This window comes from Polistes fuscatus, unplaced genomic scaffold (assembly GCF_010416935.1).
Source record: "Polistes fuscatus isolate 324 unplaced genomic scaffold, CU_Pfus_HIC Scaffold6, whole genome shotgun sequence".
In the NCBI taxonomy this organism is placed as follows: Eukaryota; Metazoa; Arthropoda; class Insecta; order Hymenoptera; family Vespidae; genus Polistes; species Polistes fuscatus.
In genome coordinates, this window is record NW_025113140.1 from 10,659,002 (window position 1) to 10,670,470 (window position 11,469).

General features: G+C 30.1%; 1 protein-coding gene across 1 annotated transcript in view; it reads right to left on the reverse strand.

Moving 5' to 3' along the window:
- LOC122523416 (peroxidasin) overlaps positions 1-6,990 on the reverse strand; it is a 215,806-nt gene extending 208,816 nt beyond the window's left edge. Inside the window, exon 1 of the mRNA XM_043645138.1 lies at positions 6,424-6,990. The gene's annotated coding sequence lies outside the window, so the exon portion shown is untranslated. The remainder of the gene's footprint in view (positions 1-6,423) is intronic.
- Between the last annotated feature and the right edge of the window lie 4,479 nt (positions 6,991-11,469).

Below are 11,469 nucleotides of genomic sequence, written 5' to 3' on the forward strand. Positions count from 1 at the left end.
GAAAGAGCATTATGCCAGGCCGCATAGCCCGTTTAATTAGCGAACAAATTAAACGTCGGGACGGCCACATCCGACATAGCCGCCGCGCAATTAGAGGTATTATAAATTAATTATAACGATGTGACGTAGCCAGTTTTGTGGGATTCAATCTCGGAATGGGCTCACCTCGTACACCTCACCTCACCTCACCTTACCTCAAATGGATGCCAAACAACTTATGTATCCAACATCCTTTGGTACCCTTAACCTTTTACTCAACCTTAACTCAACTCACTCCCCATCTATTCTTTCTTTCTTCCAATCTTCTCTGAGATTCTTTCCTTCCTTCCTTCCTTCCTTCCTTCCTTGATTCCTTTAGAGCAAAAAAATAAAAAGAAATCGATTTCCAATGTTCTTGGAGAATACCTTATCATTGGTTAGGTGGTGACCTCATACACAGATATTGTATGAGTACCCAGTGACGTTCCTGAATGGGCAAGAACGACGACGCGTAACGGACCCATTGTTAACCGTGTCATTGTCGAGAACGAGATAACGCTCATTGTACAGTCGCATTACCATTGTTGACCCTTTACTGGACAGCAGCATGAATCTCCACCTTGATATACCTACCTGTCAAGCTAAATACGTATCTACCCAGAAATTACAAATTTTTCTTTTTTTTTTTAGCTAATTCCTCTATCCGTCAATTTCATTTAAAATACGATTATTAGGATAACGTGAGTTTACGTCAGGTTTGGTAATAATAATATAATTGGTGTTTTTTTTTTCTTTTTTTTTTCGAGATAATTTGTTAATCGTTCTTCGCAATGTATTATATAACCCCCTTTTTAAATTATTATAATCTTTAACTTATGTTAGAAGTGTCCTAACGGAGAATAGAAAATGATTAAGCGAAACAACCAACTGACTGCACCTGTTGATATTTGGCCAAACACCGTTTCAGATTACACATGCGTACACTCATCTCTACCTGCATATGTGTAATCGTAAATAATAATAAAAATAATTATATATATATATACATGTAGGATTCGTGAAAAAATTGGGCCGTTCGACCGACTGGACCGGGACTCGAATCCGGATCTTCCGCTTTCCGGACGACTGCTCTTTAACCATTGAGCTATCCAGGGCCCACCGTCCAATCTCTTCACGAATGCCTATTTAAGTATTTGGCTTGGAGGCGCTCGCATCCCACATATATATATATAGAGAGAAAGAGAGAGAGAGAAAAAAAGAAAGAGTTAGGGAACAGGGTAAAAGAATTGCTAGACGAAGGAGAAAGGAGAGAGTAGTGGATGATGAATATGAAAAAGTAGAGAAGGGAGATTGTGAGAGGGTGGGAAGAAGGGGTAGAGAAAAAAAAGAAAGGGAATGAAGAGGAAAAGTAATAAGCAATGTAAATATAATAAAGAAATGTGTAAATAAGGTAAGAAACTATGTAAAGCGGAGTGGAAATGGAAATCTCGTAACCTTTGGGACGTAATAAAAAAATACATATATATTGTATATATATTGTATAGAATAAGAAGAAAAGATATTGTATGTATATATATATAAAAAAAGAAAGAGAGAGAGAGAGAGAGAGAGAGAGAAAGAGCACACCATTATCAATGAAATCAAAAGTTAGTTCTTATACATGCCGGTAATATAAAAATTTTGTGATTTCATTTTATTCAAAATTACATCCAATGAATATGAAAAACATGTAAATAATTATTCTTCTGAATAATCCATGCAGCGTCTTAAACTACGCAACTTCTCATACTTTGTTGATAATATTGCTTATAAACACCATTTATCAAGAAAGAACTTAAATCCCTTTACGATGATTCTTTTTCCTTTCTTTTTTTTATACCTGCACGTAATCCAATAATCCATGACCTAATTCTAGGGACTCGAACACAATTTTAAAAATTAATTTTATTATTATTATTAATTTTAATTAAGTGTGATATCGACTACGAGATTATTTGCGATAATTACAGGTTATCCTATTATAATAATTTGTTAAATTATTATTGTATAAATTGTGTAAAAATGATTTGAACGATGATTCCAGTTAAAGTTTATCTCGAAGGAGGTTGCACTTGGGGACAATGTAAAAATTAATATTTCTTGTCGATTTCTTCATGAACAATTTAGATTAATTATCGATGGAAAATTAATGAAAATGAACATAAATTAAATACAAACGAATTAATCATTAATCGAAATATGTTGAAAACAATTTTAAAGAATTTGTATTAATCAAACGAGTTGAAATTTTGTTCTTGATTCTTTTTTTGAGAAGGAAAAATAAAGAAGAAAAAAAGGAACGAAAAGTTTTATCTCTCTCTCTCTCTCTCTCTCTCTCTCCCTCTCCCTCTCTCCCTCTCTCTTTCTCACTCATTCTCCTTCGTAAAGGTAGAGACTTTCTGTAGCCTGATAAATTCAACCGCACGAGTCCGTCCATTAATATTCGACGTACGCGCGTTATTATCCTTGGTTCGTGACCGAACGTGCGGCACCTTCCATTATATTGTCGTTCGTGGGGATCCTTCGAAAACGCGCTACAAATTGTTTACGAGCAATATACACTCGTCCGGTTCATCCACGACTTCACCACCTACGCATTTTTTTTCTCTTCCTCAAAACCTATTGGTATTCCGAACGAGTTGTTTCTCAGCGGACTTATCGGTGAATTTATTTCGTGTATCGATTCGCAAACAGAGCATGTCTGACCGTATTTCTCTAAATAACAATAATAATAAATAAATAATAATAATAATAATAATAATAATAATTTCATGATATACAATAAGTATAAATGTGTATCATGGAAGTGTATGAAATATCTTGTTAACTAACTATTTTAAATACGAAATATGATGAATCAATTTTTTGCTGAAGACTGTCGACCAAAAAACATTTGTTAAAATCCAAAGAGAGAAAGAAAAAGGAAGTGGAAAGATTAAAATCACGCGAGAATTTCATCCAATATTTGTTAGAATTACAAATCAAAAAAAAAAGAAAAGAGAGCTCGTACGATCGATCGCTTTATTAAACATTCGATCAAAGCATAAAATGAAATCCACGATTCTGTAGAATCATCTTTCATTAATCAAATTAATACTCCCCCCTCCCCCACATCGATGGAATACAAAGAACGAATTTTGAAATTTTTCAAATAACTGTCACTTTGTCACAAGTAAAGCTTTTATTAGTGGAATTTTTAAATTTCATTTTCTTATATAAATTTTTTTAATTAATCAATTTAAATCGTTAGACAAATACACACTTGCGGATAAACGTAAAAATTTCAACTCTCGTTCGAATTATTTTCAAAATAATCGTCTATTTCTGACTTTTCATTAACGTAGGGATGAACAACGATAATTCTATTTAATTAAAAAAAAAATTATTATTTTCATGAGAAGATCAAAATGATGTAGGAAACATCCTATCATTAACGTTTACATATTCTCTCTTGATTGTTACGTGCAATTAGTAATACGTATATGTAATAGAACACGTCTAAAACAAATATGATTCTAGAAAGTTTAGCTTAACGATACCGAAACTTTGATTTCGTTGGTATATACTATACAATTTAACAATAGGATAGAGTTAGAATTAACAAATCTTTCGTAAAATTAGAATGATTGACAAACTGCACATATATACTTGCATTGTATATTGTATTTATAACATACGTTGCTAACGAATCGTAATGCGTTCGTACAATAGTATCGGCGCGTTTAATTTCATCAGTGAATTTGATACGAACACACCATTCGTCCATGTCAATTTGTTAAAACGATAAGACGAATAAATATAAAAAAGAAAAAAAAGTAATTGAAATAATCATATGTAACGTTGGTCTGGCTATAATTTGTCAGACTGTCGTTAAAAATAAAGATGATTGTTCTTATAAACGTAAAAAAAACAAATCTTACAAAGAGTAAACTAAAATTAATTAGAAAAAGTAAAATCTAATATGATCAATAATATTTTCTATACATATATAAATATATATACATCTACATACAAACTAATCAATCGAAAGTTATATTAATGAACTCTGTAAAATGAAAAATAAAACAAAAATAAATTAACAAACTGAAATAAAAAAAAAAATGGCGAATAAAAAAAGATTAGAACCACATAGATAGGCGATCAAATTTAAGAAAACAGTGTGTATATATGAACAAATAAGTCTAGTAAGAAAAGAATACAAAATGAAAGATGCAAAAGGAGTAAGAAAAGAAGCGTTACATCCAATTTGAATGAAAATCTGTGAGTAAGGGGTCGCGATAAACCGGAAAAAGGGCAGATGTGATTCGATTGGATTTTCGTACCGAAGTCGAATTCTTTGCTGGTTGGTTTCGGTTGAAAGGAGAACGGAAAAAGAAGATTGTGGAATTGTTGAGAGGGGAAAGAGGGAGGGAGGAGTGGAAGGAAATGAGTATACAGCAGCAGACGTGGTCACCGCGTGTCGTAAATTGATTTATCGAAAAGTACCTTATCCTATCGAAATTGTATCGTTTGACCGGAAACGGTAATACATAGATATAAAAATCAAAGAAAGGTTAGCCATAAAAGATAAAAGAAAGAATATTGGAAGAGTCCTTGATACCGTATCACCCTAGAATATGTGTTTCTGTCCAGAAACTTGTAGAAAACAAACTTCTAATATAATAATACATAGATTTTCTCATTGGAAATGACGTCTTTTAAAAGTATAATAAGTTTTGAAATTTTCGTATTGAACTTTTTTATAGAAATCGTGTTGAATGAAAAAAAAAAAAAAGAAAAAGAAAAAAACAGGGGGAAAAACTTTTTACTCGATATACGGTGGATATATGTGTATGTATGTATGTATTTACGTGTGAGTGCGCAAATATAGAATGATATATAATAAATTGAAAATTAACCAATCACAAGAAATTAATACCACGTTAATTAATCACATAAAAATTAAATTATACACGATCAATTATTCACGATTATTCGTTATCACAATTATTCTACTTTGTATATCCATTTCGATGAATTACTATCTTGAATAAAAGGAATTTTACGTATGTAATATATATAATAATAACAGACGAAAAAAAATAAATATAATATTAAAAATGTAATAATAAAAATGTAATATTAAAAATATATTAAAAAGTGAAGAATATATTAAAAAAAGAACTAACTTACACCACTTTCGTAATAATCGATCGAAATGATTAAAAAACCAAAAAATTGGAAAATACAAATAAAAATATACATAAAATGAATTTATGAATTATTCTACAATATCCTATAAAAATATAAATTTAACACATACATGTATAAAATAGTCCAAAATAGCCTAAAGGGAAATTTTGTAATAGTCGCGGATCAAAAAATCATATTCGGACATGATACCTAAAGGCGAACGGACGAACGAATGTTGTATCATCAAAAGAGATATTACGGGATAGGATGATTCAAAAAGCAAAAAAAGAAGGACCTTCCCTTTTTCGATGAAAAGAAATATATAATATGTACGGTCTGACGGTTATGCGTTATAACATATGCACCTATATACATGCATATTCGAGGTACACACATGCGTTATGCAAATTGCCAAGCGCGTTATCTTCTGGTGTGAGAGCGAGAATACGCTTTCCTCTTCCTCTTCCTTCTCCTCTTGCACCTTCTCCACCTGCCCATCCTCCTTTTCAACCACCCTCTCTTACTCTTCCTCCTCCTCCTCTTCCTCCTCATCCCATGGGAAATACAAACTGATAGCATGGCAATACGGACAACCCATTAACCTTCTGCGTACTATGTGAAATTGTGTTCGATATATTCCCCACCCACTCCTCTCTGTCCATCTACTTGCATTGAATTACTCGATGATAATGATACCCTTACTTTACTTCTAAATTTATTACCAAACTATACTTATATCTTAACATAGATAAATGTTTGAAGTTTGTTTTAATACCTTTTTTGTTCTATTGCTCATTTATGAAAAATATATTCCACCTCCTCCTCTCAGTCTCTGCACTTGCATTGAATTATATTCGATGAATAGATATAATTAAAATTGACTTTTTAATTATATTTATATTCGATGTATAATATTATAATATAAATGTCTGAAATTGATGTCATATGTCTTCTAACGATCTATCATCCATTGTTCTTACTGTTATTGATTAAATGTTTTTTTTTTTGTAGTAATAGAATCAATTTAATACCCATTCAAATAAAAATAATATAAATTACATTTGTTTATATATATATAAATTATATTATATATGTACTTCGAATAAACAATTTCGATTTGATATTTTAATTAGTTGAAAATTTTCAACTCAAAGTTTAATAACGATAAAATAAATGTATTTTAGATTAAACAATTCTTAATATTAATAGAATACATTAGATTATTAAACATACCTTAATTGATTGTTAATTAATCGAAGAAAATGTATATTGTATTCTAGATGAATGAAGAATAAGATGAACGCATCTGTCCCCTTCGAAATCCACCGTTAGACTGGCTCCATTGTCCTCTATGAAGATCAATTGAAATACATACGTATTTACTGTTTAATCTTACATGTAAATAATAATCCCTACGTATTTAATGTATATAAAAGCAAACAGAGAGATATGGGAAAGTGTAGGTCAAAATCAAACGAAATAAACATCGATTATATTTAGATCATTTAACGAGTTCCAAGAAATGACGTACATAACGTACTACGCAACATAACGTACTAAGTGTGAGCGAGAGGGGAGAGGTGACTTATACATACGATACTTCATTTCATTTTTATTTGAAACGACGTCGAAACAAGACGTAAACGTGATCGCTTAAGCTAACTCGCTTACGCTTACGAATATTTGAAATAATTCATATTATTCCGGTTAAAAATCTATGAGACTTTAATAACCTAATGGTTAAAGCAAGCAGTAGCAATTAATTAATTATCAATTTTGTGTGTTTGACTATTTATTTAATATCTTTCTATATTAAATGTAAATTTTTCTTTTTTTTTTTAAAGATTTCATATCACATTAATACACTTTTTAATTCATATTTATTTCAAATACGTGCTTTTCATAAATTGTCCAATTGTATTACTATTTTCTTTTTTATTTTTTTGTAATTTAATAAAAATAAAAACGTATAATTATTCCCCATCTAACATCAATTAAATTTTTCTTAATTAATTTAAAACACACGTAACACATTGGTGGGATCAATAGCATGATTAAAATTGTTGACAACGAACGTTTTTATGGACCTTTACTTGAAAAATCACTTTATACAGTCTGTACACAAAGTGCGTATACAATTATCTTAGACACATTGGAAATAAGACGTATAGTAGCCTAACATATTTGTTGTTTTTTTATTCTTTTTTGTTTTTTTTTTTCGATCGCGTCTTCCACTAATGATAATCCTCGCTTCGTTACGTTTTTTTTTTTTTTAATATAAGATCATTACGACGTTCGATATTTTGTACCATAAATATTAAACCGAACACGAATATCGAAGAACGATTCGTTTCACTCTGCGTTATCTTTCTCTCTCTCTCTTTCTTTCTTTTTCTCTCTCTCTCTCTCTCTTTCTTTCTTTCTTTTACTCACACACACGCACGCTAATGATACTTTCACATTCTCTCAATCTCACACACTCGTAATTTTCTTCACAAAAACATAAGCAGCATCTTTTTTTTAATTATCGTTGTCTCTTACTCTTTCTCTCTCTTTCTCTATTCTCTTTCCATAATAAATCGTATTTAACCCTTTTTTCGAGACCTCCTAAACCAATCCTCTTATATCTCATTTCATACACCATCCCTCATCCCCAGTCGAGGTTATTTTACCTTCCGTTATTTTTTTCATCGGACAACGCAAAGATCACGACATTATATCTCCGATTTACTTTCAATAAAAAATATAATGCCCTAGATATTAGTAGCAAAAATATAGAAAGTATGCGTTACACACTTCACTTTGTTTTTCTTTTCCTTTCCGTCGTGATACTCTCCTATCATCTTCTTAGCAAATATATAATAATAATAATAATATAGAAAAGATTTTAATAAAAAAATGAAAAATACGTGGAAAGATAAGAAAGAAAAAAAAAAGAAAGAGAGTAAGGGAAAATAAAAAGAATAATAAGTCGAAACAAAAATGTGGAAGAAAAGGAAAAATATAAAAAGAAAAAATATATATATATATCTGTGATCACAAACAAATAATAATAATAAAAATTCGTCAAAGAGAAAGAAAAATGTAACAACGCGAAATAATAGTAGAAATAGAATTATTATGTAGTAACAAATTAAAATCATAAAATAATAGAAGAAGAAGATGAAGAAGAGGAAGAAGAAGAAGAAAAAGAAAGAGAAGCTTTCGAGAAAAATACGAAACATAACACGATATTTTCTTAAAAACGACGTCGAACAATCGATATGATTTAAACTCAAATCTGTTTGAAATCTCTCTCGGGGGCCCGTGGCTGTACAAATCATTATCGTTTGGGGGGTGGGAAGGGCCCCACGTTCGAGAGACGATAACAATGTGAGTCCGAGAATCGTGAATTCTATATTAGAACTACACTTAAAAAGCTAGAAAACATTTTTATCCTTACATCTTAACGCAACTTGTTTCCCCCTCTCTCTTTCTCTCTCTCTCACTCTCTCTCGCACCCCCGAAAATCCACACCGAACCATTTCAAACCTAAACGCGCGTACACCACCTGTTCCTTTTTCTAGGGTCTTTTCTTTTTTCTTGTTTACTTTCTTCCCTTTTTTTTAATTATTTTTTCTTTCCCTCAAATCTTTCACACTTTACGCCGGTGACTTTTGAATGTGACTCTTCTATCTCGATCAAGATCAAGATCGAAATCGAGATCAAGATCAAGATAATTTTATCTTTTCTTTTTCTTTTTCTATCAGTTTTATACAATTACAACTGACGAGCGCATATAATTTAATCGCAAGTCCTCCATTTTTGTTTAAACACTTCGCTCGAATAGATCGTTGTCGTCGTCGTATGTGTGCGTGTATATGTGTGTGTATAAATGTATTTATGTGTATGGTGTAATATGTATGTATATATAATACATATATATTATTACGTCGAAACGAAAAATGTAGCTAACTAACTCTTAAAAAATATCGTTGCAATAAGTTCGAAAACATAAGGAAGAAAAAGAAAACTACTGTCTTTCTCGATTCGATAGATCGTAAATACATACACAGACGATAGATCATAAGGGACGATTACAAGTGTTCTTATTTTTTCTCTCTCTCACTCTCTCTCACTCATTCGTAAGCCTTCGGCGCACTGTTAATTATAACAATTCTTATAAATCCGTCATATATGATTACCTATTTTAAATTAATTAATTAATCAATTAATTAATTCATTTATTCTTCTCTTCCTCTTCCTCTCGTTGTTCCTTTTTCTTTTCCTCCTCTTCTTCCTACTTCTCGTAACTTTCTTAACCCCCTAACAACACCGTCATTCATAAAATTCTTTCACTCTTCCTATCATTCTTTTTTCACAAAAAGCACACTTCGCTTTGGCGCGTAAAAAATGTGTGAAACGAAGCAATTTTAACTGCAATAACAGCAGCATACGGAGAGATGAAACATATGTATGTAATTATGTATGTACTCTTTATGTATTTTTAATGTATTTTTTATGTATGTACGTACGAAAGAGAATCATCGTGTCCCCTTCTCGTTATGTTTTATTTATTACGTATATTTTTTTTCCTTAGTGTGTGTCTGTATTTTACTTTATTATATTTTATTTTATTTTATTTTATTTTATTTTATTTTATTTTATTTCATTATTCCATTTTTTATTTTTGTATTTTTTAAATTAATCTTAACTTGACGGTATCTCTGTGTATATACACGGTTTGAAATATAATTTTTCTTTTTTTGTCATTAAATTTTCTTGCATCTTTTATTACTTTTTTTTCTTTTTGTTTTTTTGTTTAACACAATTATTATTCCTGCATGTATATGTGTATGTACGTGGTTTGTATATGCGTAATGCGTATGTACGAAAGAACTTGCAAGCAATATTCGCATTTTTTTTTCTTAAACTTGCAGCGATGCGACTATAAACGGTGACAGAAAAGGAAACATATTTTTGTTGTTTATCTTTTTTAAATGATGCGACGCTCTGTATATATGTGTGTGTACCAGTGTGTATAGATACATATATATGTATATATGTAAATCGGGTATCATGTTATTTTTCGTTTTTAAAGTATACGTCGTATGTATGAAAACATTTTTTTTCATCACGAAAAAAAAGGATATGATGACGTTGTCGTTACTATTGTTGTGTTGTTATTATGTTATTGTTGTTGTTATTTATTATTGTTATTTACTACTATAAATTCTATCGCGCTAAGTTTAGAAAGTGCATCGAGAATTATTCTATTAACGTCAGTCAGTACTTAATTAAAAACGAATGAAATGAATGAAATGAACGTAGATTGATGAGTTAACAATAATAATGAACTTTACACGTAATGATTTATAACGAACATTTGTTTTGTTTTCTTCTATTTGATTGTTTTTTTTAGATTTTTTTGTTTTATTTTCTTTTCTATAATTTTTGTTAATTTCCTTCCTTCCTTCCTTTCTTCCTTCCTTCCTTTCTTCCTTCCTTCCTTTCTTTCTTTCTTTCTTTTTTTCCGTTTATTCTTTTGCCTGATTTCTGTCTCCACCTACTTCTTCATCGAATGAGATTATTTTAAATAAGGATAATATTTAAACGTTTAATTAATTAAAATGTCTCTCTTTCTACCATTCGACGTGTCACTTATACTTCGAAATTTGCCACTTATCCAAAAATTACGATATAGATATACATATACATATATATATATATATATACCGATATATATGTACATATACATATATATATTTTAACATAAAAAATATTGCTAAACACTTGATATTGGCATTAGAGCCACGGGCGTTATTTTATAAGACGACGAACTATAACAAGTGATGCATTATTATGATACAGAATCAATCATTAATTTCTTCTTCTTTCTTGAAACTTACAAAAAGAATAACGCAAAAAACGATTCGGACAATATCATACGTTTTACACACAACCAAATTTCTTCTCTTTTTCTTGTATTTGTTATTTTATATATATCTTTTTTTTTTTGTTTAATTTTATACTGTACTCGTCCGAAAGAAATAAAATAAAACTAAGAAAAAATTAAGAAAAACCAAAAAAAAGTAAAAGATTTAAGTGAAAAATGAACCACCCCTTTATAGGAAAAGTAACACAAACATTTTTTTGCACAACCGAATATTTATATATTATATATACATATACAAGATATAAAAACTTGTTACATACTCATTTCGAATTAGTACGTAAAGCGATTGAAAAGGAATAAGTTATTTAAGAAAAATAAAAAAATAATAATATTAATAAATAAAT